This window comes from Corvus moneduloides, chromosome 8 (genome assembly GCF_009650955.1).
Source record: "Corvus moneduloides isolate bCorMon1 chromosome 8, bCorMon1.pri, whole genome shotgun sequence".
Classification (NCBI taxonomy): domain Eukaryota; kingdom Metazoa; phylum Chordata; class Aves; order Passeriformes; family Corvidae; genus Corvus; species Corvus moneduloides.
Window position 1 is genome coordinate 15214655 of NC_045483.1, and position 23086 is coordinate 15237740.

General features: G+C 35.5%; 1 protein-coding gene across 3 annotated transcripts in view; it reads right to left on the bottom strand.

Annotated features, from left to right (window-relative positions):
• LOC116447540 (heparan sulfate glucosamine 3-O-sulfotransferase 1-like) overlaps window positions 1–23086 on the bottom strand; it is a 48785-nt gene that overhangs the window by 5735 nt on the left and 19964 nt on the right. Inside the window, exons 1-2 of one of the 3 annotated variants that reach the window (XM_032116820.1) lie at window positions 19203–19214; window positions 13443–13447 (exon numbers count right to left, since the gene is read on the bottom strand). The exons of the other annotated variants lie outside the window; for them this stretch is intronic. The gene's annotated coding sequence lies outside the window, so the exon portion shown is untranslated. Of the gene's footprint in view, window positions 1–13442; window positions 13448–19202; window positions 19215–23086 lie in introns of those variants that run through there. 3 annotated transcript variants of the gene reach the window in all.

Genomic DNA, 23086 nt, shown 5'->3' on the forward strand with positions numbered 1-23086 from the left:
ACCGTACCCAGTATGATGACAATAACTCGAAAGAATATTTGAATGTCAACACCTTTCCTCAAATTCCCTGCCAGAATAGTATATTCTTATATAAATAACAGACATGGATGATGGTGCCACCATTTGGGTTCTAGTGAGCTATGAATCATACCAAAAAATTCTGTTTGGTTTGACACAGAAAACAAAACACAGATATAGGCAAAGTTTTGGAATCTGAGACTTTTAGAGCAGAAAACTAACTGTGTCAAAGCAAGAGTAAAGTGGCTAAGTTGGATAGTGGGGGAAAAAAATAAATGATTCAGGGTGGATGGATTCTCTACAACTATCCAAGTGTTGTGATACATAGTCATATAAGTGTTGGAAAAAATCTTGGCAAAATCAGATCTTCAGATAGTATTCTGAAGTTCCTCCAAAGCTCTGTATAAGAGATACCCAGATGTCTTCTGGTCACTCAGAGATTTCTGCAGGAAAGCAAGTCTGCTTGAAGCCAAATAGCTTCTTTTATTTAATCCACATCGCATATGGTTATTTTAAGACGTGGCAAACAATAAATATCTTCAAAATTTGTGAAAACTTTAGGCTCACAGGTATGTGCATGTGCACATGTAAGCGAAAGAAAACGTCTCTGTAAGTGTAATTGTGTTACTAACATTTGAAATCTCTTGGATAACTCTTGTATATAATATTTGAAACAGATTGCTTACAGATCTGCCATCACGACAGCAGTGATAAATTCAGATCAAGGCAACATCTGCTCTAGAACCACTGTGCTTGGGTTTCCTATTGCTGTCTGAAAATCCTACAGGACAAATTCCCATTGAGAGGATTCTTGAGTTTCACTCGATTTCTGAGCAATTATAGAATTTTAAGATTTGTGGGACAGATCTACATTCTTAACTTATTTTGTTTTCAATGTAGCATGCAGAAACAAGCTATTTCATACAGTGAAGCAGCAGTCATTTAAAAAACAATAACCATTTTTGGAATAGATTTAAGTATGGCTAGTATTTTAAAGTAGTCTCAGAAATGTTACTTAGCTCTTTCTTCAGTGTTCACTGTTCCTTTCTTTTTCTGAATATATTGGTCACAGTAATTCATCTCTTAGAAAACACAGCCAATTCCCATTTGTCATGGCCCTGAGGAGCATTCAATATTTCTATTTGAAAATTGTTTACTTTGAGTCTTACTTTACAGGCTTAAAGATTTTAAATTTTTGGTAACAGTCTGGGCAATGCAGCAGACTCATTAGATCTGTTTTCTAAATCTTATTGAAACCTTCTCTATGATACATGAAGGAATGAGACTCACCACCAGCAGAGGTGCAGGTGAATCTAAGGTTTATGCAGAAGCATCAGTATATGTATATATCCATACTTCTAAGAGCTTTTTTGGTTACAGTTTACAGATGTGATCACAGTCCTACAATAAATCTGTCTTCCTGACATTTTCCATTGTTCTCTCCAAGGCCATGGTAAAGGAGCATGAAGAGTGTGTGTAGAGTGTGTGTGTCTTATATTGACATAGAAGTAGGAACTCGTTCCTTCATTTCTATATCAGGTGAACGCTGTGTCAGGGAGACCTTCCGCTGCTTCTGCCAGCACTGCTGCTGTCATTCTCTGTTTAACTCTTACACCAACACCTGTTAACCCAACACTTCTCCAACTTCTTGGATATCTGGGGAATGACTCTTGTCAGCTTCAATGAGCACTAAACTCACAGATAGATAGCAAATATTAACAGGAGGACAGAACAGGTATGTTTATACCAAAACCATTTATAGTTACTATTCCTTTGGATGGCAAGTTTGGTGCTGCTGAGGAATTAAAATGCATTCTGCTATAATGGCAGCTAATGCTGGTTTTGGAAAGCTCTGTAGGGGACAGAGCATGAAATCTGAAGCGTCACAGCCCAGATGATTCCTGGAATGCCAGCTTTCAAAGAAGGGACTCTGCTTTAATAATTTCAAGCCAAATTTTTCATGATTCACAAGGTTCCTGAACAGTTCAGTTTGAGGAAAGGCACAGCTATGCCTAAGATTGTTTCGGAAGTAGCAACGTATGACACTATGGCAGCTTTCCAGACCTGTGATGCCAGCAGGCTGGGATTTGGGAGAGGGGGCCAAGGGAGCAGTTAATCTTCCCTTTAACCTGTTCTGAAATCCCAGTGTTTGTTTACATTCTATTCATCTTCATTGTTAAATTAAAATTCTTTCAGGAAGGCTGAGGAATTGTTTTTGTAAAAATCTTACAATTTTTCTCAACTTACTTCTTTTGTGCTAATACAGCACATTATACATTATAAATACACTTACACATCTATGCATTAGGTTACAAGTACTTTGAACTGAGGCAAGACCAGCATGAATATCTGCCAAGCAAGGGATTACTTATAAATACCAACATGGAGACATACAGTTCATTATTTGATTTAAATTCTGTAACTATCCCATTTTGAAACAGTTTCATTAAATGATTTTTGACATTTCAGGCAACTTTATTTAACCAGAAAGAAAACTATTTTTAGATTTTTTGATAGTAAGTGTTCTTGAGACTAACTAGGTTAGTAGCTTAAATTGAAAAAATAGAAAGGAAGAGGGAAAAAGTAGGAATTTCTCTGAAATAAACTAAAACCAGAGTAAAAAAGAAACAGAAGTAATTGATACTGGGACTCTGCAGTAGTATAGACAGAGATGTGCTCTTCCTAGATCTGGTGACAGGTAAAAAAATTCTCAAATTCACTTTTTAATTTTGTTTAAAAAATTCAAACACACCAACATTATTTCATCCCTAACTAACTGAGTTTTCTAGTTTCATGCACCTAAGAATCAGGTGCAAATACTGAAACCCAAAGAAGACTGTAAGCTGAATGAGAAAGTCATACTTATCACTGAGGAAAGATTGGTCTTCCAAAATATTCTCAGGTTCACTTCTGATGTGAGTGAGAGTCTGCTTAATTTTACCATCTCAGACACACTCAGACACCAAGTAGCAGAAGGGATTCTACATTTTCTATGGACTGAAGTATTGTTTGAAAAAGAATTAAACATAGTTATTAACTAGTTTAACCAGCTTTCAAATTAATTAGTTGTTTTACAAATTTCTTAGAATCATTGCTAGAAAAAAGCCTTACCCAGGAAAAACTACAGATAAAATCAAATTCAGAGTGTGCTGTAAAACTGGTGCCTAAATAGATCAAATATGCCTTTGGGAGCAGTTCTGTCAGAACAACATTCCTGCTTTGGCCTAAGATATTTGATTGATTCCAGCCAAGCTCTAAGATGTTACATCCTGTGGTTAGGTTATAATTGCTAGATAAATGTAAAGGTTTTAAAGAAGATTTATCATATATAATTGGAATGTTATTTGAATAATTTTGTGTTGTTGCTTTTATGCCTTTATGCAATTAAATGTACATTTTTAGAAGATATTAACTGCTTTTTATAATGAAAACAATATATTTTACATTGGTGCACTGCACCAATGAAGAATCTGAAATTATTCTTATGAAATTAACCCCATGACACATGATCAGAATTACAGTGCCTTATTACTGTTTTTCACCATTATTTGGTAGTGTTGGTGCTGTTCAGTAACACAAGGAACATCAACAGATAGGATACTTATTAAGCAGAAATGAACTTCAGAAATAAATTCATGCTGCAGAAAGGACTAATTAAGTAAATAATACCTTGGGCTGTTGTTTGTTTTACTTTCTTAAAACCTTGGACTAGACTGGAGAAGCTTCTATGCTGGCTGAAAAATCATTTTAATATTACAGAAATGTACTAAAGACCCTTAACTGCTGCACTCTACTCTAAAAATCTTCTAAGCAGCTTATGATTTATCTTGCTTTGGGGTAAAGTACAAAATCATAGCGTAAACCTAAATATATTATTATTAATAATTTATAACATTATTAGTTCCTAATAATACTTCCCACTGCCTGTGATGCTTTTAACTGGAGAATTCTGCAGCACTCTGTGTTAATGAATTGCCTCCACCTTATTAAGGCACCATTCTCACCTTACAGGAAATTGCAACTGATCAACCTATAGAGCCAGTTCAGGAGTGCAAATGCTTTGGAAAGTCAGGTTAATCTGATCTGCTCAAGGTCATACAGCAGGTTTATAGTCCAACCAAGAATAAAAACCCCGGGGCTTCTAATTCTCCATCCAATTCCCCTTCCAATTCTAACTTCATGCCATTCCACAGCAGCCTCTCACAACCCTTATGATAACTTATAGCTGGATTATACACTGAACTGAAAAACAAAGAGGTTCCTCAATGTTTCAGCATAACGTACAAGTGTTTTTTGGAGTAAAGCTATTTCTTCCCACTTGCTCCTTGGAAAAAAAAGAAAAGAAAAGGAATCAAGTACAAACTCAGGATTTTGTTGTTTCAAGGTATTTGTGCAGAAATACTTCTGTTGGTGACTGAAAACTGCAACAAGGGGAGGTGGTCAGGGTAAGTATAACAAAACACCAATTTTTGAATTGATTTTTAAGTCTTGATTTTTAAAAATATATTGGGATTCAAAAAAGGGTACCACTTTTCCTGTTAATTCCTATTAGATATGAACTGATCCCAACACAAAGATCAATCACTGTGAAGAGTACAGTTCAAACATGTTAGGGCTTACTGCCACACAAACTTGTAACAGCTCAATTATACCTCTATATTTAAGAACATCTCTAATGCTGACAATACAGAAAAACTATTGCAGCCTAACTGTATTCACAACCAAAGGTCATATAAGGTGAACTGTTTCAGAAATTTTTTGAAGGACAATCATACTGTGATGACAATCAGACCAGTGTAAGGTATCCCTATAAAGACTGGCTTATGTAATAAATAATTCTAAACAACAATATAATTCTTAAAGTTTTGGAATATCTGCAATTAGGCTGGTGATTTTCCTTCAGTAAAACTAGAGTTAGCTGCATAGCATAATAAATGCAAATCTGCACTCAGTATGGGCTATATATTTCTTAAAAACAGGCAAATGAACTATCCAGTGCATATAGGACACATTACTAATAGAATCTAGTATCTATGTATTCAAATCCAATTAAGCAATGACTAATTCTATTAATTCTAAGCGTTGAATATTAGAAGTAATACTATCATCAAAAGTCCTCTTCATAATACCTTAATTCTGATTTATAGTATAATTCATAAAATAATGGACATTTTAAAGTGCTTGGCACATGTCCAATGGTTGAACAGAAAAGTATCCTCTTTAATATTAAATGAAAGCAAATACAGTTCAGCTACTTCTTTCCACACATGTGAGATATGCCTAGGCAGAGCTCAGGAGACAATGAGAGCACATTTCTGAGTGTGAATAATGCTTAAAATTTTGGAAAAGTTTTCCGCATAAAACCAATTGTAAGTCTTAGTTTTATTGCAATTTTATTAAAGCAATTACTTCAGGTTTATGTTAGGCTGAGATCAATCAGGTGCAATGGAATAGTTTTAGAGCTGTGCCCCAGAAGTGAAAATTGATTCAGAAGAATCCCAAATTAACTATTACATGAAACTAAAGACTGTGTGGGAGAGGACAGTTATCCCAGCACAGGATGACCCTTTATAGGGCATGAAACTTTTCTGCTACACTTTTAGTCTATGCTCCATTCCCAGACTAAGTAACAGACTAAATAACTTAGTTCCCAGACTAAATAACATTTGCACTGACATTACTGGGCTTTATCAGAATCAGGTAGGAGAGATCAGTCAGTTCCATGGGTATACAGAGATGGACATGAAGAACATCTGTAGCCATGGAAAATGTCTGCCAACTGGAGAAAGTAAGAAAGGGTAAGAGGTGGTAAAATACAACGCTGGAGTTTTGTAACAGAGCTACAAGTTGAGCTCCAGTGATCTCTTTTCATACAAGGAACAGAGGACTAAGTACAAAAAGGAGCACAGACCCAAAGTCAGATAAATATTGCAGCAGTTCATATTGCTGATAAAGAACCTTAAGAGTCTTGTAGGCACCTAAGAATTCTGTTCACTTTACTCAAACTATGGATGTATTTTCATTAGGGAGATGCACTAAGAATTCCTAAATGACGTATTGCCTAAAAATTCATGATCCCACAAACTGTCCAGAAATGCTGCCTTGCTGTTGTAACACCTCTTTGGGTAATGAAAGAGTTTATAGGTTTCTTTTTAAGCATCAATACAAAAATATATGTTAGCACAAAGAAAGACAAAGTCATTAACATTTTAAAGTCCTAATCTCAGCAGTGAATTTATTTGTGTGAACCTTTTCTAATGAGATTGCAGTTTTATAACAGCCAACAGTTACTACCTTAGAGGAATAAAAAAGAAAATAGCTATTTGGTGAGTAAAGATAGGAGCTGCAAAGTAAGAGCAATTGGCTGCAGGCTTCTACCAGGTACACAGACTATAATGAATAAAAAGGAAAGCTAAGAAATGTTAGCATAAACTATAAACACCATTAAATCATTGGCAGGTGATATTAACAGATAGGAGTTTGGAAAAAAGTTTGCTTCCCTAAGGCTAGCATTACTTTTCCTAATTCCCTTTTCTGATAATTCAAGATAGAAAATTGCCTGATGATAATATGACTGCAAATATGAAGCAGTAGAGTAATATATACAGCATAAATACACTAATAAATTTCTGAGCTAAATAAACCTTCTACTCCTGTAGCTTACACACTTATATTTTATGGTATCTTTGAAAAATATCGTACTCAAACCATCCACATAAAAGTCACTGAATTACAATTTCATAAAGATCTTTAATATGTTTAGTCCATAAAGTGAGGTACATTCTAAGGATACTTCTAAAGAGACATAAATAAAAATTGTGTTCCTATTAAGATGTAAAGAGTGGATAGTGGTCAGATTAGCACAGATGAGAAGGCCAATTTTACTTATCACATTGGCATATTTCAAATGGAATTGCATTACCATTTGGTTGAATTAAACTTACACCTCTAATTGTTAATTAAGCATCTGAATTAATATAAACTGAAGTAACAAAGGTGCCATGCCAGTTCTTCAGCCAAACAAGCAGTAATCATGTAACTATAAAGGTGCAAGATGTAACGATGTGTGGCTGATAAGTAGCTTTTGTGTATATTTCTACAGTACAACAATAAGGTTAAACTTCAGTCTCTCTACCTCTGCTATAATTAATTCAATATTATTAATTTTCCCACACTCATTGTCACAAAGAACAACACCTTAATACTCACTGATGCTTAGGAAATAAAATTGGAATTTGATGAAGAGGATTTATGAGAGACCTGTCATTCAAAGGAAGAGATTCCTCAGAGGGTAAGAGATGGCAAGAGAAGCTTTCAAAAGGGATGAGGACAGGTTAACTCTGTGGTACAAACCAGCAAATTCCTACAGGACATCCATGTCAAATAACTGACCCTAACAGCTTTGATGTTCTTGAAAAGAGCACAGATTCTTGGTATTAAAAAAACAAACCCAAAAAGTCACACACACAAACCCCTCCACCAAATCCTACCCCTGCCAAAAAGCCCCGAACAAAAGCCAAAGAAAAACCACAAGCCCGTGCTGGTTTTAAGGCATTACAACTTCAAAGGCTCCCAAAAGAGCTATCTTGCCTCACAGAGGAGTTCTTCTGGGCAGCACTTGCCAATATTATACCTTTTGTTTGCAGCACTGACCCAGTGCAGGGGAAGAGTACTGTAGGCAGAGCTCATCAGACAGTGGCAGCTGCTCAGGGAGCACCCTCAGACAGCCAGGAGTGACATGTGGGGAACTGGGCAGTAAGAGAAGCCAGGAAGCAAAAGTCCTGCAGGCAGGGAGGCTTCTTTATCCCCACCTTCAAATCTGTCCAACAGTGAAACCTCTCAGATGAGCCTGATGAGCCAAGGTCAGTGTCTTACCCTTTGTTCATGTCTTTTTGAATAACTTTTCCAAGGCTCTGGCACTAGTCCCTGGGAAGTAGTTCTAGGATGTTGTCTGATAAGAAGTGCTCTATTGGGTGTCTATAATTGCTCTATAACTGCTGCATATCCACATTATACAAAGCATGAAACAAACTGATCCTTCCCTTGGTAAGAAGTCTGGCTATCCAACAATCAGCAGGTTGGAGACCTTCTAGTGTCAAATGCAAACAGAAAGAGAAGGATCTGACTTCTTGGCTCAGGGTTACACTGTAAAGCACAGATGTAAAGTGAGCAGGGAATTCACCCAGAATAAAACAAAGCAGCTGAAAGGCCCATCAGAGTTGAAATCTTTTGGCCTTGTAAAGGATGACTGAACAAAATTCAAGAAAAAATAACAGCTCAGGAGCAATTTTTTTTTAAAGAGTGACTACAGAACAGAGGTTGTAAGAGGATATAAAGAAGCTGAAATAATAAAGCAATGATGGATTTAAGATTGAAAATTTAAACTTGAAATTTTGGGTACTGGCATAGGCCCTGATGAGACACAAGATCAAGATAAATATCAGAGAAAAAGTGTGAGTGAGTATGAATGTTTGATAAAATAATGGGATTTACAAACTAAGAAACATGCTAAATCCACACTGAGTTTAGGCATGCTGAGAGATTCTGGGCATCAAAGAATCAAAAATTATACAGAAAAGACCTTATAGTCCATCTTTCCTCAAAGTAAACAAACAAGTACGACTTGAAGTAAGAGACCACGGAAAGCAACTCTTTAGCAATTCTTAACACTGATTAATAAATATATTAGTAAAATATATAAAAATATATTAGTAAAATAAATATATTAGTCAAAACTCTGTCTGACCCTGGTAAACAAATCCTTGCTAATAAAAAAGGTAAATATACTGCAATACAGAACAGGCAAACATATTAGAAAAGAAACAAATAGACAATACTTTTCTTGAATAGAGGCTCAGTGCCTTCAACACATATTCATCATCAAGCTATGTGCATGTTCAGCCCAGTAGATAGCTGTAGAGATGCAGGAATGAAAGCAGCCTAAGAAACATTTGAAAATGCCTGATAACCACAGTACAACACATAAAACAGCCCAGTGTGTGACACTCACGCGGCTCTCGCGCTGCTCCTTGGGCTGACACTGGGAGGCAAAGATGACAGTCTGAAAACATGGAGTAAGTAAAAGGCAGATTATTTTTTGGCTATTATGGGAAGTCAGAAATCAGATCCTTGCTCCTTACCAAACCTTCTTCCACTGCCAAAGTAGCACGTTAAAATATAGTGAAAGAATACTCACCACTCCAAAGAGTTTGAGAACAGATAACTATTACCAAGCAATTCTAATGCTTTTCTCCAGGACTTCTGAGATTTAGTAGGGTCCTATCTGACTGTCTTTTGCACCTTTTAGTTAGGAAAGACAGAACTTAGGAAAGCTTCTATGCAGTCCAAATTTTTCAAACTTTGATGTGCAGCCTGAACCTGTAGGCATGTCAGTATTCCAACCAAAGATATACTTACACATGTTAAAAACCCTTACACTTCAGTGGAAAACAAATCAAATCCCTCTCCTCTTTACCCCCAGTCCAGACATTTATGACAACTTCCCTGTGCGAAAACATTCTCTGCATCTACAGGTTTAAGGTGTCCTCAAAAAAACTTTCTGTTGTTACACCACTGCATTAAATAGCACAGTTAATTCAAGCAGAACATGCTCCTCACCACACAGCATCACTTCTGCCCCACAGCTCAGTGCCATGGTGAACCCAAGCAAGTCTTCTACACTGTTCCTCTAATGCTACTTCACTCCAAATCAGTTACAGCTTCTTAGAAAGGCTCTTTAATGGCTGAGAGTGCCTACAGCAATTTTTTGGCGCCTTTAAGCTCTGTTAATTTTCACCTAAGTCTTTTAGATAGAATCATATTTAGGAGCCATCACATACATTCAGGATGTGGACTTTAAGACTTCAGATTTGTGATACTTGTGACAAATGGTGAGGGTTTGTCACATTAGAAAGTCTGACTAGAAAGAGCTACAATAGATGTGGTTGGAGACAAAATAAGAGCATGGTAAGATTTGCTCTCAGATTCAAATACTGTGTTTGCTATTTATGATAATAAAATATATTAGTAGTAATTTTTTATTTGAAATTGTAGTATCAATTTGGAAAACATCTGTTGCACCTAGGTATCTTATAATGACCTTTTCATATTTTTCTCCTTAAATCTGAATGGTCTTATCAGTATTCAGGGAGTTGTTAAGGTGCTATGAACACCTATAGCAGAGAAAGAGGTAGAGGTAGGGAAGGGCTCTGATATGTTCTCATAACTAACTGCATATTAATTAGAGCAATAAAGAGTTAGAATGTTCAAAGCCATTTCTTAAGACTGGGTAGACTGTACAACACATGCACTTTAATTGATTCTAAATTCCCTGATTTCATCCACTCAAGCTGAAGCCACTCAAAATACAAAGCAGACTGATCTCATAGTGCCACAACAACTGGATATGTCCCCAAGGACCAATACTTCAACATAGCATAAAGGAGAAAGGTACCTCTATTATCTTATATTCTCCCTCTCAGTCTCCTTCCTTCCCAAATAAAAGAGAAAAACCCTCAAAGCACAAAATTTCCTTATTTAGTTCCAAACTGGCAAAAAACCTTTACTTTTTCTGTAGGAGGAGGTGATCATTTTTGTGATCCTAGATCCATGTTCTAGCTCCAGGTAATTTTTTCTTATTAGTATATATAGCTCATGATCCACACATTCCATACTGTTCTAGTCCACTTAATTTTTTTCTCAGGAAGTGCAAAAAAAAGAAAATTTGTTGATCAGTACTCATTTCTCTTTTCCTTATTCTCCACTACCAGTAAAACACTGTTATATAAAGCAAAGATGTAGGTTTTAGTATGCGGTGGTTTTAAACATAAAATACACATCTTGTGCATCCTGATCCTTCTTTCTTTGCCCCATGAACCCCCTCAGCAGTCCCTATGGATGGTGCAATTTTAAAGAAAATAACTATCTCACTGCACTTTTTATATCTGACATTTTTCCTCCTTGTGAATGCATTCTGAGTTTTTGCAGTGTTAACAGTATATTATTAGCAGGTTTTTTTCTGCAGCATCCTTCATCGGTGTCTTAGCAGTTACTTTAAACGTTTTGAACAAATGTCAACATGTGAATACCAGTTAATTTGCAAGTCCAGTGGGATTCATAGAAAAAAAATGGAAAGTGAAGCACTAAACCAACACTTTCAAATCAGACTGCCTAGAAACATGTAAAATCAGAACTACGCTCTGCTGCCATTTTCTGCAGTGACCAGGAGTTTACTCCTTTAATAAAATGGAGATGGAGTTGGATAGTGCTGAAGCTAAGACTGCAATATCTTAATTCACTACATAAATTGCAGTGCAATTTTTAAAGATATTGAGCACATGAGGCTTTTTTTGCATTTTAGGATGGCTGAAAACTCCACTGAAGGTTGCCTGTTTTCAGTCACTGGTACAACAATTTTCCAACTCAGCAACATGGAAGAAACATATGCCAGTATGTGTAAAGATTCTCTGGCAGACATTTGCAGCCTCCCACTTTGCAGCTGATGATGCGTCCAAACTTTGTACCATTTCATAGGAACTTTAATATTTTGAAAAAGCCTCACATAGACACAGTAGTTCAGAAAGATTAATATGAAATTTAATTAGGGAAAGAGGATCGCTGGTGGAATCTCCAAATTACTTCCACAACCTATCCATCCTCCTGCTCTCAGGGTTTAGTACCTCAGTGTTTGGCCACTGCCACATATAGTGGTTTGAAAGCATAGTCATAATACTATTTCCCCTGAGCCCAGTTTGTGAGAAATGTGTACTTCTATTTAAAGCAACATCATGTTTAATTTTGTGACAACAAAGGATTTTTTTTGTGCATTCTGATTATGATTATGTTCATTCCTCTTACCTTAAATATATGCTCACAGGGGAAAATAAATCTGGATTTGAAATTTAATTTGTAACTATAAAATATGGAATAGTTATTTCTGTTTATAGCATACTAAAAAAGGTAGTGCAAATACGCAGTGTAAGGTACTGGTTATTGATGCCAGCTCTGTTTTAAAGCAATGGTAATAGCTTTTCCTCTCAAGGGAGGGCAGTATTTCTTCTACAGACTATAAATTGTATATATTATTTCACATTTTTAATGCTGAATTTTCATCTTAGATTTGTAATTTGACATTTCTTAGCTAAAATGTTTTTACACTCATGTCCCACATAGTCTTAATGGAATCTATCAATTTTAAGCAAAAAGAACAATATTAAGTGAAGGTTAAATTTCTTCTGCAAGGTTTTTTGTCCAGGGAGACAACATGGATGTACTAGGAAAATTGTTACACCTACTGATACCTTAAGAGGAGTTACAGTCAAAAGAAAAAGTCACTTTAAGTTTATAGATAATAAACAGTTCAGAGCAAATTTTGAGATCACAATCAAGATGCTAGGATCAAACAACACTGAAGTGTCAGTGTGTGAGAAGTAAGGGGTTCAATTACTGAATGTGAAAGAGTCTTGATTCCTGTGCTATGGAGCTTACCAAAATTATATAAGAAATTAGAGCTTAGCATGTCAAAAAAAAAAAGTCATAAAATAAAGCTATTTCCTCTGACATTTAAAAAAATATAGCTGATATATCTGTCATTCAGAGTCTGGAAATATTTCAGTCAAGTATAAAAGTACCAGGAGAAATGTCATGAAGTCCAACCTATTTCATAAAACATCATGATCTGCTGTGTATGTGTGAGTATGCAAGAGAAATTGAATGTGAAGTACTTTAAATTATAACACGTAACCATCTTCTACTAAAAGCACTACAAAGCCAGTAGTGAAAGAGGAAAGGAGTGCAGAAATCAAGGGAAGTGATGAAGAGCAAAAAATGAAACATTTGTAGGAAAAAACAGGTTATTAATCATTTTAGTGAGGAGAGTTAGGTTCTATACTTGTGCAAATACGCACGGACACACATATATAGCACACAGAGAAATAAAGAACAGACAGTAATAGAAAACAATATAGGCAGATTAAAGAATTTAAATTACTTGGGTTTATGAGCAATGCAGCCGAGGCTGATAAACATAGATTGTAAAAGTGCATTGTAAATAGATAAATGTGTGTACACTGGAAACATGGTCAGAATCAAATGTTCAAGTGCAGAAGAACTTACATTTGTTACTACATATCAAACCTTAAGAAAATTTAGCTTCTACTATAGTGCAGGTACAAAGGGAGGCAAAAGTGGTTAAGGATGGTACTGTGGTAGATTCAAGTGGAAATTGAATTAATTGGAGTTCAGGTTCCACATGTTCTTGTGGGGACTGGATCAAACATGCCTTGGGAACTTATGCCATAACAAAGTGAGAGGGAGTTTGAATTTACAGTTGATCACATGCTTCCCAGAGAGAGCAACTTACTCAAACTCTGTTTATTCACAGGGGGAGTTAATGCTCAGCAGCTAATATGTTTTAAAATTTACACCTCAGCTTTTTCACAGTATTATCCCCTTGAAGACATGCCTTGAGAGTAACATTTTTCCAAACCATTTAAGCTGGTCTCATTCTAGTCCCACAGAAGTCAGTAATAGAATTATTTACTTAGTAGCAAAGTTATGAACATTTTGAAATGTTCCCCTCTCTTCCTCATCTTGTGCTTTTCAGAATTGTATTTCTCACCTTGTAGTGATATTACAAAGACAAATTCAAACACTTTGAATGTCCAGGTGACAGAAAAGTGGAGGAAACCATAAAATGAATTCTTTAAGATTGAAATGCTGCGTTGCATTGCTACAGCTGAACAATAAAGGAAACATTAAATCACTATGCATGTTTAGAAATACATCCAGGTGTTCTGGAGGGATTTTAAATTACAGAGCTGACAAACTACCAAGCAATATCAGCCCACATGTTGAAAGATATTTTAAACCTGTGAACAGTACCAAAAATGTCATGATCATTGATGTAAATTGAGAGAAATTACATCAAAATTAATGAGAAAATGGAAAGGAGTGATGATATGCTAAAACTAAATCAATTTATTTAGATTATACCTCCCTCCCATATGAACAAACACATCCTATTTTGCTGAGCAAAATTTTTACACTGCTTTTGGATTCCATCGATCATGCAAGCTAAATAGCATGGAGTGAAAAAACAGGTTGGCAAAGTTTATTTGCCCTTCTGACAAAATACTTCACCATTAGTTTCAGGGTAAAAAAGCAAAGACTCAATGTGGATTAAAAAAAATAGCTCAGAAAGCAAAGTACAGGAATACACAGGAAATCCTCAACACCCAGTTAATTCACAACCTTGCACCAGACATCTCTTTAGAAAAAGAGAATGGCTGAGAGCTTCAAAGGAGTCCAAGGAGCTTCAGTTACTGATTCATTTGAAATTTGAATTTCAAATTAGAGATGGACACCAAGATCCCTCAGACTTCCTGGAAAGCCCTACCCCTAGGATTCTTTGCAAAGCACTCAAAAATCTCAATGAAAACTCCAGTTGGATGCACAGCAGTGGTCAAAGGCCAGCACATTATTAGTATGCAAAAGCAGTAAAAGAAAATGACAGTACAATTTTAATGTATTTTGGTAAACTAATGGTTCAGAGTGACTAGCACAGTGTGTTTCATTCTGGTCAATCTCTCTCAAAAGGAAGAGTTCAGGGGTGGCTGTCAACAGAAGATTGCAAGCATAAATAATTTGTTAATATAAGGAGATAGTAAAAAAATGCAGAGTCCGTACTTTGACTGCTGCAGTAGATAAATGAACTAAGATAACCCTTTCTCATTCCCTCACGAGTTCACAAAACCTATTTCAGTGAAACAAAAAGGCAACAAAATTAAAACTGACAAAGTTATGTGCTCTAAACAATGCACCATTAATCTAGGAGTGTCATTGCCACTAAATATTACTGCAGATCTATGTAACATAAACAAAAAGAAAACAATGGCCAACAAAAAAAAAGGACATTTCAAGTTATATTTCAAAGTATTTAATTTCTTATATTAAAAATCTACTATAAAAGAAGATTTTACAAGAGCTCCAGGTGAAACAGAGATCAATTTGAGAAGACTGTATTTCTAGCTTCATAATAACTAGAGGTATATCATACAGAAATATGTAGCAACTTACTAAAGATACTTTTCTAAGAAATTTCATATAAATAAAGTCTAAATAATTTTTAATGCATTTGGATGTGTTTGTTTATTGAGTTCTGTGGAAAGAGGGGGAGAGAAAGATCTCCATTTCTGACTAAATGACCATAGTTTCCACTCTCATCTCTCAAAGCCCAACTTTTGTCTTTCACTAATTTAGTAAAGACTAGGAAATATACAATTAGAGCATACAGTCTGACATTGATATTGAAAGTCCAAGCAAATTTGGATTTACAGAGGACAAGGAAAAACAGAGCAGCATGCCAGACTGAAGTCACATTCCAGAGGAGAAAAGGCTGCAAATATAAAAAGTGAAGCAAGCTAACAGAGAAACTTAGGAATTCAGATGCTTCTATGTTTTATAGATGCCAGGGCACAAAGTAACATGATTAAGTGATTAAACTTAAGAGGACATGTGATAGCAAGCACAGTTCATTTAATTTCAAATCGTGAGTCATGTTTTCTAGATTTTGGCCATTCTCACTGATCTATAAACTTTCTGTTGCTTCATATTTAAACAAGACCCCAAATTCTAGGCCTCTTTCCTCAGATCACACCTCACTAACACAGAGTATAATAAAATTACGGTCCGTGTAAACAATCCTTAAATTCTTCCTGCCTTTTTGCTTGGATGGCATTAATTCTTGGACAGTTTCTAATCCATCAAATCACATGAAATTCTTCAGCGCAGCACTCTTATCTAGCCAACAACTCCACACCTGGGATTTGTACAGTTAAACACGTCTCTTCTACTTGTTTCTATTGAACTGCGGCCTGTTTAATGCAAACCTTTTCTTGGAGATAGCAACAGCATTTTGACACCCCGTCCTGTTCTCCAGTATGCTTGAACCCTTCCTGTCTTAAAGTCGCCCTTGTCTCCTCCAAATCCAAGTAATTAATAAAAGATACCACCTATTGGGTTTCTTATGCTTAAAAATTGTGGAGTCCAATGTGTCTTTTTGCCAATGAACACTGAATTCCTCAGCATAACTTTCAATCAAGATCTATTAAAAAGAAAGTACAGAATTAAATACAAGGCAAGAGTTGATATGTGATTAAATGCAGAAAAAGAGATATGAATATATGCAGTGAGCAAATTAAAATATAATTAGCCATGAAAGGAACATAATTTCATGTGACAAACAACAAACATCTAGAAATCCTATCCCATTCATCTCAATGGAGATGTTAATTTCAGATTAAGTCAAATTAAAACAAACAAAGAAGAAACAAAGCTAGCTCTCCATTTCTGAAGCTACTTGCAAATCGAAGCATGCTTGCATCCTGGCAGTGTTTTTAACTGAAAAATTTGTTAAGCTTCATCTAAGAAAGGCTATACTTGTTTGAACCAAGCATTTACTTGTCTTGTACCACCTCTCTAGCAGTGGCCCATCAGGACACTTAAGGGAGTGTACAAAGCCAAGGCAAACATGCAGCGATTTTTCCAAGCACACTTTCCTAGGCTCCAGCATGTCTGAGCTTCAGTGGCTCTTTGGAACAGAATAATGAGCTTTATAGTCCTTAATGGATAATATTAGTAATTCTGTAAGTCTTACTACTTTTTACTACTTTTTGAGTCACTGTAAATATGGCTTCTGTCAAGGAGTTCCGTGGTGTAACTGTGAAACTGAAAAAATACTTCCTTTGGTTCAACTTAAGCACACCATCTTCTAGTTTCCTCTAATGCCCACTGTCCTTGCAGTAAAGAGCCAGTGAACAATCACTCATAATCTATTTACTCGCCACTCATGGGTTAATAAACTTGTCATAGCCTCCTTCAATTTTCTTCTTCCCAGACTGAAAGCTTGTAGTTCTACTTGTTCCTTGTTTAGAAGATTTATTTAATCATCCTTTACTCATCCTACCCATTCTTCTCTTTACCTATTCAAGATGCAGGTGCAGTGCTGTGACTCTGCTTATAACCATGATGTTCTCTAATTTATTCTATTTCTTTCTAAAAAAGTGTAATATTAAATTTGCTTTTTTTTGCTGCTACTATTTTCATAGCTCACAATGAATGCACCATGAATAGAAAATCTCACAGTGAAGTTCTTAAACAATAATTGTCAGTTTAAAGTCCATTCTTGTGCACAAATCTATATTTTTTTTACCCTTTGAGAACTACTTTTGTATTTATTTACAGTGAATTTCACTTGTCACTTTAGCACTCAGTATCACTGAGGTACTTCTTTGCAGTTGGCTTTCATTTCTCCTATTCTAAATAACTTACTATTAGCTGCAAATTTTCCTATATAAATTTTCCTGTTCTAATGCACTTGAAATAGTGCTGGTCTTATGTCTTTAACAAATAGCTTAGTAAGCTCTTTTTCAGTCTACATTATTGTGGTTTAATATTGTATTTTTGGGCTTTATGTTTCTGTTATTCCTGGATAATGGAGTAACAGGCCTGCCTTAATTTCTTACACATTGATTTGTTGGTGCCTCCTTGTAATACGATTTAGCCAAAACCTAATTTTTAGAACAGACTAAATGAACCTCTAAGAGATGTAGCAAAAGTAGCTGAACAGAGCCATTTAATATATAATCATATGAACTAGAATAATTAAATGGAACCTTTTTGCATTCTAGAAGATCTTAATTTGTTACTGAAGTCCAAGACTAAAACCAACCACAGTTCAAGATGCCAATACACTGCTTTGGAAGTGGCCTAGATGAAAGCATCAGTTCACTTGCTGAGAGTTGCTGATGTTTTTGCAATAAACATCCTCTACAATAAGTATACAATACAAACCCCACCTGCCAGTGGGAATTATTTGTACTCAGTTTAATAGCTTTGGAACAGTTCATAAGAATGGGTTAAATGCCAATAAACCAATAATGTTTTTACACCTGACATTTCATTATTTGGTTAAGGCTACGCAACCTCTCTGAGCAATTATCTCTTGAAGATCTGTTGTCAGTATCTCAGCTAACTTTTAGAACTATATTTTCACTTTTCTCTCTATTCAAGACATGACTGAACAGAAATATTCAATAAATCTCTTAGTCATGTTCTTGAATTTAGGGACACATTAGAATTCCTTGAGGTGAAAAAAGCCATACTTCTGAAGTCTAAAACTGTTTGCTTACATTATTTTGTTACCAAAGAAAACCAGGCTATACATATATTTTCTTTTTTTTCCAATATCATGCTGCAATTTCAACAACATCTCCTTCAGCTGGCAGATCTTCCACATCAAGTCCTGGGATATTTTAACTAGATCGTTGTATCTGGTACTTGAACTTCACTTCAGCAAGGGTGATTCTTAAGGTTCATGTCAATAGCTCCCTTTCAAAATCTGTTGGAATTGCTCACACATCCTTAAATACCTGATTGACTGTGACAAATGAGCAAGCAGAATAAAAAAAAAAAATTAGAAAAAAAGGCTCAAACTAGTAATTTTCTGTAAAAGTTGGATTCTGACACACAACCTTTCAAGACTCCATAGACATGGAAACATAGGGCAACTTTCTCAGAAACTTCCAGTACATTTTAATGCATCCCTGCTAAATTAATATTAAAATGCATTCCTACTAAATGGAGAACCTTTAGTTTACAAGATTTTCAAATGCAAGGCTTCTACAAATATAGCCCATATTAGCAAGAGCAGTCAGGTACACATCACCTGATAATAATGACACAAAACAGCTAAGAATAGAAGCATATATAATTAATAAAAACATGTGTTAAATATTTTTCAAGGCAAGAGAAAATATTTTCTCTCATTGTTTTCTTTGAAAGTGAATATTTGCATATGTGCTTACATTGTCAGTACTTACTATTTTAATATGTCTACTCAGAATAAGAAAATTAACTGTGCATGTACATCTGAGGTAAATAACAGCTTATGTTGCCTTCCTACTACCAGCTTTAAATCTTACTGATGAAAAATTTTTACTATGGCAAATAAAGGCAATGCTTTAGTCCCAGGCTGCAGGGACTTTCACTGACCTCTTAACTATTCCTGTACTAAATTGCTACTTCATTTTTAATGAGTGTTCTATAAATGGAGTAGTTGTTTGTATTCTGAATCTGCAAATGTTGCAAAAATTTCTAAAAATGGGTCAGTTTCAAAACCCTAAAACTTTCAGTCTATTATTTAGGATTATTATTTCAGTCTATTATATAGGAGTATTGAAAGAACATTCTCAAGAGCGGATGTTTAATAGTAGGCATGTATTTTAATGACAAATATTAAATAACAATATCAAATAATGTTGACTTTTAAAAAAATCAGAATTCAGTAATATTAAACCTAAAATAAAACCAATTAAATAAATGAAAACCAGTGTCTTCAACTGAACAACAAACAGCAAACACCGACATGCATGTCTACAGATACAAATTGTTATTAAGCTTGAAAGATGACTAAATCATTAGGCACTGTTCAAGAGTCAAGATACTTCAATTCTGTTCTACCAGTGAAACTACTGCTTTACTTTCATAAGAGATTTCATTTCGGTTAATTCTAGCAATTTTAGCATGGTTTGTAATAAGAAAGCCACATTGTGTTTCTCATACCATCTAAGCTATATTACTTGTACCTACAACATGTACTGGAGATCACTACTGCAAAGCCATTTACATTCCAAAGTTTTCTAATTGATGTTCCTGCTGCAGAACACCAAAACTGGAACACTTAGATACTTAACAAAAGTGGTATGTCATTAGGATGTGTTTGAAGGGCTGCTGTAAGGACACTAGTCTGGACTTTGGGAGAACAGTCAAGCACTTGATTTGTCTGACTGAGAACTAATTTTCCATTATTACACCAGACCACTTCAAGAGCAACACTTGTGTTCTCTCCTCCTTACCCAGCTTTTCTATCCAGTATACTTTTTCAACTCCGATTTAATGAACACCTCCCTTGGGATTTCGGTTTTTGAGACTGTGAAGTTGATAATAAATTGCAGGCATAGCTGCAGAGGCATGAACATGTTTGTCTCCATCTGTTGGCATCTATAGTTTTGAAGAATCCTGAAGGTATCTGTACCCTCGTTCCATCAACAGGACAAGGCAGACAGTGAGAGGCTGCAAATGTATATTTCAAACTGCACAGAGCAGTCTGAATTAGCATGGGATTTGTATCACTAGTTAGTAAAGGCTAAAAACTCTGCTAAACACACTGGCATTTAAATAAGAAAAGTTGCTTTAGCAAATTCCAAGTCTTGATCTGTGCTGCTTTGCTTTTATGTCTTCCTTTCATTTGGTCTCAAGGTAGATCTCGAAATGCATAATCCAATTAAATGGCAAAAATTTCCATAATTAATTAGGAGCCATTCTCCTTTCTCTTCTACTTATTTACATCAATCCCTCAACCTTAAGAAATGGGAGTGGGATAGAACAGTAAAAATAAATGTTTATAAGTGGGTAACTTCTATATACATCTCTACAATACGTGGCATCACAATGCCACAGAGTCACAGAACACTGAAGTGGAAGGGACCTCTAGAGGTCACTAAGTTTGACACTCTGCCCCAAGGCATGATCAACTATACTGAAACCATTCTTGACAGATGTTTGTATAACCTGATCTTATAAAATTTCCAGTGATGGAAAATCCATTGCTTCCTTAGGCAATCTAAAAAAAACATTGTTAGAAATTGCAGCGATTATTTGAGATAGCAAAAAGCCCTTACTGATACTGGTCTACAAGATTAATTCTTTCCAGTTTTAATCCACAATATGGCCCTCTTGAATTCATGCAGATAATGACTATGCACATATATCTCCATGCCTAGGCATACAAAATGTATGTTGGTTTTCAATTACGTAAAAAGAGAAATTCTGCATAACTGATCACAAGTACTCTTAAATTAGTAAATCAAAGAGAACTTCACATCTAATCAAGGTACAGATGCATTGAATTCTCCAATACAGTGTGCTGTATTTTAAATAAATTTAACTTACTTTCATATTGTTTTGATACAGAAGGACAGACATTTTCATGAATATATATATAAATATACACACACATCCCCCGTGGGTAGACTGTTGTTTAATACAAATTTCTAATGCAAAGTATTCCCAAGTGTCTAGGTCTGTTGAAGCCAAAGGTTCTAATGATAAAGAAATTAGCATGTTCACAAATGAGGACTCTATGGTCTAGCCAAGCCAGGTGGTTCTTGTCACCTGTCTGCATCCTGACTTGCACTGAAGGATCAATATTACAGTTTATTCACAAGCAGAAGTTGACAATCCCTGTTGGTTGCAAGAAGGATGAAGAATTAATTCTCTCCTAACAGCAAAAAACCCAGCAGGATTTTACTTGCAAATGCAACAATTCTTTCCAGAATTTAATACACATTAAGTAAGGCTTCTTACTTTTTTCTCCCCAACTTTGTATTTTCTTTTTCCTTTATGAGAATAATTTTACTAGAAAAATTAAAATTTTCATGGTGGTAGAGAGCAAAAGATCTTGCAGTTGTGGGAAAAGGACTGCTTTAAGGCTTTAGTCCTGATATCTGGAAGAAAAAGGGTAACAAAAATAGATCAAAAACTATTTTGAAAAGTGGAAAAATGGACAATCTCTTTTTTGATTTTATATCCCCTAGAAGAGAAGTTTTGAACTTCCTGCGTTAAATATTGACAACATTCTACCAATAAGTGTGTGGGGACCTTTTCAAACAGCTGGAACATTATAGATTTTTGCAAGTTCACAAGCCCTGTGCTCACATTTCCAGTAAAAGCTGCTGTCTAATACAAAGCTAAATGCCCCAGGGACATCGAAGTGAACATATTTTTCTGCTGGTTTAAGCACACCAGCAGTCATTTGTAGAGTTTACATGGCTTTCTTGTCAATACCTGCTGGTCACAGTTGGTGAAGAAGCAGTTTCACTTATGATCTGCTTGCTAATTAAGCATGACAGTAGCTATTCAGAGTGAAATTTTCAACAGCCTGACACACAAAAGGAAAGAATCAGCTGTATTCTCAGAAGACTTCGATCTTTAAATCATTTGGATTCTGTAGTTACTGGAACTGAAAGATAACAGAAATTACTTTGTCAGATTAACATGCAACTTTTCTGATAAACTATAATATACTGTATGTAGGATGAATGCTTTAACCCTGATGTTTTACAACGTAATTCTTTAATAGAAGGAAAGTTAAAAGGATTTGAAGCTATCCCAATATAGGCCAAAAATCTGTATTGTCTTCTGCTTCTCCTCATTTTCTTCAGTGGTTCATAATCTATCCTTTCCTGTTGATATCTTTCATCATCCAGCTGTACTTTATTTCTGTTGTCCATTGCTTTACTTGCATTGTAAAGTTGGTGCTCTTCTGCAAAAAAACATCCTAGAAAGTTATCAGCAAAGCCACTTCATTGCTCTGTTTCAAATTCTTTGCTTCCTTGGCCTTCAAAAGCCAGTTGCTTCTTTGCTGAATGATTATCATCTAACATCTTATTGACGCCTTTTATTACTCCTCCTCCTTGGTTTGTAGCCCTGTGTTGTCCCTTAGTTCATACTTATATTACCAAACTCGTAGGCAAAAGTCTTTGGCATTTGTACAGCCCCACCCCGTGGTCCCAGGCTTGAATTCCAAGACACATTGCAATACAGTAAATAAAATAACCCCTAAAATATTAGTTTCCTTGAGATCTCACTATTTTGCTATGCCCCTTGAGTGCAGGGAGGACAAATCTGGAGTGGCTGGTAACCAAATCTCATAATGAAATAGAACACGCTGGTAAAAGCAAACTTTTTCTGAGAGAAACCTTAAGATGGCAAAGGCTTAGTGTTACTACCAGAGGTGACTGAAAGGCCTCTTCCCACAGAGCAAAAACTCATTCCACAAGGAGCACTATCACATCCAAGCATGTTTGATCATCTACAAGCCATACAGAGATTCTTTAAATAAAACACAAATAATGTTTATTTATATCTGGTTTACAATTGCAACTTTTCAGTTCTTGTCCACCTATGCTTTATATTCATCTCCTCTAAAAATGGACATTTCACATAACTG